This window comes from Rhamphochromis longiceps, linkage group LG20 (assembly GCF_057381845.1).
Source record: "Rhamphochromis longiceps isolate RC_006_pf linkage group LG20, R_longiceps_female_GT1.1, whole genome shotgun sequence".
Classification (NCBI taxonomy): Eukaryota; Metazoa; Chordata; class Actinopteri; order Cichliformes; family Cichlidae; genus Rhamphochromis; species Rhamphochromis longiceps.
Genome location: NC_140576.1, coordinates 21,742,069 through 21,749,852, shown reverse-complemented (window position 1 = coordinate 21,749,852; position 7,784 = coordinate 21,742,069).

Here is a 7,784-nt window from a genome sequence, read left to right as displayed (position 1 = left end):
AATGATGTGAACGTCCTACTCTACCAGACACCAAGTGGTGTCACCTGACTATTTTACTGACAGCCTTTTTTCAGTCTTTAAGCAGTAAAAATTCTCATTAAATGCAGTTTTTAATCCTAATCCCTATTTTGTTTATTACCTTCTGTCACAATGTGGCTCATAAGGCTATAACAAAAGGGCAAGACAAATTGTTTTTCCTGTATTTTATCAATAATCAGTTAATACAAAAGCAAAAGCAACTTACAGTTATGTGAAAAAGAAAAAGGGTTTTAAGGGTTTTTCCCCCCTGTTTTATCAGGATAAGGTAAAAAAAAAAATCAGCTGGTCCTTAGCAAGTTCTAAAATGATTGGTCTCTCACATTGTTGTGGAGGAAGCCTGGCAGCATTGCTTCAGTTTATTGAGGTTTGCTGACGTTCGTTTATGCACTGCTCTCTTGAGGTCCCACCATAGCATTTATGGACTTTGACCGGGGCATTGCAACACTTTGGTTCTTTTGTTTTTCAGCCATTCTGTTGTAGATTTACTCATCTGCCTCAGTTTCTCTGAGCATTGCGGTCTAACCTTGGGGTGGAGTTGTTGGGTCATCCACTCCTGGGAAGACTGGAAACTGTGGACTTGCAGTTGTTTGGAAATTACTTATACCTTCTCAGATTCATGAGCAGCAACATTTTCTTGTCTTTCATCCTTGTCAAGGTGTTAAGACTCACCTGACTGCTTCAGACCAGCAAACTGACAAAACGTCTTCCTCCTGTTGATCAGTTTATCAAGTGCAACATTGTCTGGCTGATGCTTACCGTCATTTGGTATAAGTACGGATGTACTTAGTTTTTCACACTCCTTTTGAACTTTGCCTACATGTTTTTGTTAAATGAATAATGCCACCTTGTAATATGTCATGTGTCATAAAACCTTTGTCTGAGGTTTTATTTACCTAATTTTAGAACCTGCTGAGTTCCAGATAATATTTTATTGTGTCCGGAGAGTGTGCTTTCTAGTTCACATTGTTGTAAATACATGACCAAAACCAAAACCAAAATAAAACTAATGGTGCAAGGAAATAACATGAAGGAACAAGAAACTAAGAGGTCATGTGACACAGCAGCAAAAGAGGAAGTGAGGCCAACCGATTTCTCCGGTGGCGCCAATAATTCCTGTTTAACTCACCATGGACCACATGAAGCACACGCACTGGGGTAACTCTGAGATATTTCCTCCTGAGCATTGTTTTAAAATTGTTTGAAATCTATAAAATATGAAAACACTCATTAATCACCACAATATTGTATCCAAACAGTGCATAATAGTGTGAGTCTATTAAAATTGGGACTTTCATTTCAATTTTACAAAGTGCATTTGTAATATTTAAAGTTTTAAACTGTGAATATAAGAATAATGTAAGAATAAAAGAACTCTTTCACTCATTATTGTGTCATATTAATGCCTTTTATAGTACAATATTCAATAACAGTGCATCAGTTATAACAGAGGAAAAACTCTATTTTAATCTTAAGTTTTTCATTTAAGCTCTGTTACAAAGCAGGGAAACAGGGTTGTTACATCAACTAGTTTGATTGTACTCATGTCCTTTTTTGCTAATTGCTGGGAGTAAAGTGTATTAACATTTTCTGCTTCACCAATATGCAAACTATCCTGGTGATAACAGCAGAATACAGTGGTTGCATGTGTTTATCCTGGATTTAGAACCCTTGCTTTGTTAGGTGGACATATTTTCTTCATGCTGTGCTTTAAATGTCAATTACATTTCATCTTAACATAGTTATGTTGAATCTATATGTTTCCATGGTTTGTGTGCCCCAGTGGTGGGACATGGGATAAAAACAGAAAAGCTCCAACCAGGCTCTCTAAAGTCTCTTATAGTCATTTTAAAATGACAAGGATCACCCTGAGCAGTCTATATTTCTTTGCTCTACTCATGATGGGTCCTTTTGCTCACCTGTCTATAAATACAGCAAAACACATATTGTTATTTTGGAAAGTCTGTTAGCTTTTAGTCTAGTTGTGGCAGACTACACTGTGGTATTACACAAAAATTACAAGTACCAGGACATTTGGGCTGTGAGAAGTAAAGAACTGTGCAACTTGATTTAAAAAACAAATAAAAAAAGAGGGAGAGAAACTAATGTGGAACAGAACAAAAGCCCAAATGTGATCTTAATGCAGCAGAGGTCAGTGTTTCATTTTCTTATCTGAGGTCACAGATGACAAATGACAGACACTGCTTTTGTATCATTTTAATTTTTTTTACTTCTCAACATGTACATCAAGCATTGCTTTTGTTTTTAATTAATTAATTATTTTTTACTTTTTGATGCTTTTGCCACTTTTGCCAGTAAGGACACGAGAGATTCTTGTTAGTATCAACCGTTATGTTTGACTGAACAAAATATGACTAAATATCAATATGTATCATTTAATACTGCCATCTGTAGCTTTAGCTGGCTATATTTGAATTTATTTTGCATTTGGCATGCTTAGCTTTAGAGTTTAGCATTTGCAGCTATGATGGGAATAAACTTGGATTAACAATTATCTGGCGCGCTAATGTTAGCTTCTGACACAATTAATTCCCAAATATGTTAACTAGTATTATTTTATTCGAAGTTGGACAAAATTACAGGCAGGCTTTAGGACCACCTTCAGGCACAAAGGCTTTTTTCTTTATACAAAAAAAAAAAAAAAAATAGCACAAAGGCTTTTAATTGTAATCCCCTTTCTCAGATCCTAGGAGCTGCAGTCACCCTTGCTAGCCGCTCAGCCTGTGCCTGTTAGCCAGCCAGTTGGAGTCAGCTGTTACTGTTGACTGGTCAGCTAGTACTATCAGAGGGTTACTCACTGAAAGCTGGGCAGTCAGATGGTGCTGTTAGGACTATATGCCTCTGCTCTACAGAAGGTTTATAAGATGTGTGAAACAGTTCAGCCACATTATTTATTTATTTTTTTACCAGGGAAATCATGAAATGACACACTGAATCTGATTCATGTGAAACACTTTATTTTTTAAAGGAATAAAAGACAGACATCCTTTAATCAGCTATGAAACTTGCTGGTCTAGTTTATAGTCACAAATTATTGAGACATGCAGATTTAATTAATTAATTTTATTTATCAATCAAACTGCAACTTGTGTGATGTCATGGTCTGTGAATGTTGTTGTTTTTAGTCCTCATTTTTTCATATTTGAGATTTTTTCTTTTTTTTATTGCAGCTAGAGTTAGTTCTTGATATTTTGGAATCCTAATTTCTGTGTAGCATCATTGCCTTTGGTAGAATTTGCATGTGTGCTTGTCATTCTGACTGTAGACAGGATAGTTTTAAAAGAATTCTAGTGAATTTTGAACAAACTGTAGAGTGGGGTCATGTTAGCAATCCATCAAAACGTCCACCAGTGTCTTCATGGTCAACTGGTTGAAAGTTGAAAAAAGCCTTATTCCTTAGAAACTATGATTATTACAAGTGTGGTGTGCATTGTCAACAAATAGTAGGTACCAAAAAATATTTAAACTACAGTTTTTATACTTGACCTCTCCTTCAAGGTCAATAGATTCATCTGAAGGCTAAAGTGGCAATAATGCTATAAAGGCCAATTAAAAACTATATTAATTAGAAATATCCTGTCTCACAGTGATGCTGAAAAACTAGTTAATGCATTTATTACTTCTAGGCTGGACTAGTGTAATTCATTATTATTAGGATGTCCTAAAAACTCCCTGAAAAGCCTTCAGTTAATTCAAAATGCTGCAGCAAGAGTACTGACAGGGACTAGAAACAGAGAGCATATTTCTCCTATATTGGCTTCCCTTCATTGGCTTCCTGTTAAATCCAGAATTGAATTCAAAATCCTGCTCCTCACATACAAGGTCTTATTTAATCAGGCCCCATCTTATCTTAATAGTAGTACCATATCACCCCATTAGAGCAATTTGCTCTCGCACTGCAGGCTTACTTGTTGTTCCTAGAGTATTTAAAAGTAGAATGGGAGGGAGAGCCTTCAGTTTTCAGGTCCCTCTTCTGTGGAACCAGCTTCCAGTTTGGATTCGGGAGACAGACACTATCTCTACTTTTAAGATTAGGCTTAAAACTTTCCTTTTTTCTAAAGCATATAGTTAGGGCTGGACCAGGTGACCCTGAATCCTCCCTTAGTTATGCTGCAATAGACGTAGGCTGCTTGATTCCCATTATGAGTTGAGTATTTCCTTTTCAGTCACGTTTCTCACTCATTATGTGTTAACAGACCTCTGCATTGAATCACATTTGTTATTAATCTCTGTCTCTCTTCCACAGCATGTCTTTTATTCTGTCTTCTTTCTCTCACCCTAACCGGTCGCGGCACATGGCCACCCCACCCTGAGCCTGGTTCCGGAGGTTTCTTCCTGTTAAAAGGGAGTTTTTCCTTCCCACTGTTGCCAAAGTGCCTGCTCAAAGGGGGTCATATGATTGTTGGGTTTTTCTCTGTACGTATTATTGTAGGGTATACCTTACAATATAAAGCGCCTTGAGGCAACTGTTGTTGTAATTTGGTGCTATATAAATAAAATTGAATTGAATGGAATATTTTTTTTTTTTTAAATTTAGGATCAACAACTTTTTCTAATTAATATTTTCCAGTAAACATTTAAGCACATTTTACTAAATAATGGAATGAATGCTACACATGGACTATATCCACATTTAAAAAAAATAATGGAAAATAGTTGTACTTAAAATTATGTCAAGTATAATAAAATGGGTTTCAACAGAGCAAAGAACCAAAGCTTTTACTGCACTATAAACATTTTAATATACATTTAAAAAGAAAACACTGTAATAAACACTTCCATTAATAGTAGGTAGAGATGTTCCAGGCCAGTAATTTCTTAGTCGACTAAACGAGGAAAAAAAAATTAGACTTACCGACTAGTCTAAAACTATGAAACACTCAGATATCAAGTTTTACTTAAGAACCATATTGATGTCAAAAACTGATCATGTTGCCTATAATACCTCGCACCATGCATTGTTAATGTTGCATGTTATAATCCAAACAGACAATAAAGAAGGAAAACAATTAAAATAAACCAAAGTTATATATGATATGAAAATATGCTACTAGAAAAGATGTTCACATATTATTAAATATGACAAATTAGAAAAACTAAACTAAAACTACAACTGACGAGTGGCACATTGTGCCATGCATTATGAATGCTGCACACTGTTCGAACCACTTCAATAAAAGTTCAGTTAAAAAATTACGCATCATCTAGCCTTTTCTTCTGTTTATCTGACGTTGGGTCACAGGGGCAACAGCCCAGACTTCCCTCTCAGCACATTCCTTCCAGCATATCCTGGGATACATCAAGGTGTACCCAGGTCAGTTGAGAGATAGCATCTTTCCATCTTGTCTTGGTCTATCCTGGGTCCTCCTCCCAGTAGGATGTGCCCGGCCGGAACACCATCCCCAGCCACATCAGCTGGCTCCTTTCGATGTGGAAGAGCAGCGGCTCAACTCTTCCTACTCCGCCCCTTTCAAATGACTCAACTTTTCACCCAATGGGAAAGCCCATCCACCCCTCAGAGAAAGTTAATTTTTGCCACTTGTATCCACGATCTTTAAAAGAACTAATTATAATAGTGTTAACATTATATATAGATTAACAGATTTATGGTGTTTCTCAAGATAGATGGTCGATCTGGTGGCGGTTGGCTGCATAGGATTTAGGACACAACAATTTAGCGGCATTGGATATCAATTAAAATGTAAAACAATCAGATTAAGTGAACTCTGGTACCGTCTATAGTGAAAATTAGTTGTCTAGTTGTATGGTCATGCACATTCAAGTAAATATTGCCTAGAGTGGGCTCCTTTAGCAGAAGACTGCCCTCTCTGAGTGCTTCTTGTAATTTATATTCTATTCTCTCTGTTTCAGTTGACTCCTATCTTCCTAGTGTCCCCTTGTATTTTTTTTTCACATTGTCCAGTGGTGATCTCTGTGTTAGGTGTTTCTGTTGTCTTCATTTCTTGTTTTACTTTGATAGTCCTGATTGTCTCGACGGTTTCCACCTGTGTCTTGTTACCCAGGTGTTTCCACTCCTCTCATTAGACCTCAATGTGTTTGAATTATAAGCAGTTTTACGTGCTGTTGTTCCCTGATTGTTTATGATATGTTGTAGTTAGTTGCATTTTTTATTTCTGGACTGTCTAATCAGCCTGAATAAAGGTTTGTTAATTTTGTTGTCTTGCATGCATTTGGGTCCCTTTTGCCTGGAATTTCATAACATTTGACATTTATCGATGGTGGCTCAAAACTTCTGCACAGTACTGTCTGTCTTGACTTCCAGCCTCACTGGCTAAGACCAGAGTTTGCAGTCTTTGTTTGGGCTGCCATGTCAGACCCAGAATAGGGACTACATCACTAGTTCAGCTACAACCATGTAGAAAATGGCCCAATCTCTGGATACTATGGACATATGGATTTAAAGAGTGTTAGAAAGATCAAAAACTAAACTGAGCTATTCCCTAAACTTTTTTGTGTGGTGTTTGAAACCCACATGAAGGGTTTGGGATCCACTGATGTAGAGAGCATGCACAATAGTCATACTGTGTAAATAAGTATATTTATTTTTCATTAATGATGTTTTTTAGCTCTGTCCCATTAACGCAAATATGACTTGATGAGGATGAAACAAAACGGCCACTACCATTTTTGTTTTTGGCGTATATGCCATCAAACTGGTAATTAGGACTAGCAGAGATGGTGTAATGACTTCACATCTGCCACCGGGAAGAAACAAAATGGCCACACATGTTGTTAGTGGAAGGCATTTTAAGTCTTCTATAGCTGTCAAACACAGATACGCCTGGTGATGTTAGACTGCTTTGTACAGGTAGATACTTGCAGAACTCACGTACAGCGTGTCTTATGGCTGATTGTCACATTCTCGCTGTGGAGGTGAGGTGAGCCAAGCAGAGCCATATTTAATGTTCCTTCCTTTGTGAGTGCAGAAATGAAGCGCCTGTGCCATTATGGTGGGTTTATTAGTATGTCGGGCGGTTAAAATGCGCCTTCGGCTCCCCCCGGGTTGTTCAGGTTAAAAATATATATTTGGTACTTGATTTAAAAAAATGGCTTAACCACATGTCGCAGCGCTTATGCTCTTCCACCTGCTGGGCCGCCATTACGCCGTCATTCAACACAGTGAAAAGAGACAGGATAGGGAAACCGCGATTAAACATCCGCCATTGCTTTATGTTTAACAGTCATATTAGATTGAACCAACTCGCTGTCGAGCTAGCTCTACCGGCCATGTAGAAGAAAGCACCTTTATCCCAAATTTAGTGTTATGTTTCAGATATTTTTTTTAAACCTCTGTTACAGTTGTTAGTTATTTATTTTTAAAGAGAACACGTCAAATAGGTATGTGTAACAGTTCACAACATTTCCACTGTCACTGCAGTTATAAATAAACATAATGAAAACCTAATCGTTGATGTTTGCTAGCATACTCATTTTGTCGGTCACATCGGTTTTTTCGGACAGCTCGTTGGATTTTGACCTTGAGGACGGTTATTCCTAAATTGACCTAGAGTTGTAGGAAAATTGTGCTACTTTTAAGTAGGTAGGGTTCAGTGATGTTGGCCTGAATTGTTTGGTTACACTGGCCATCGGGTATAGCTAGCGAGCCTTAATTTGACGAAGCAACAAAGGAGATCGAAGAGCCGAGACCAGCATTCTTGTTTTTTTTTTAATCGTACTTTATTTTCCTGTGGGGAAGGCTAGGTCTA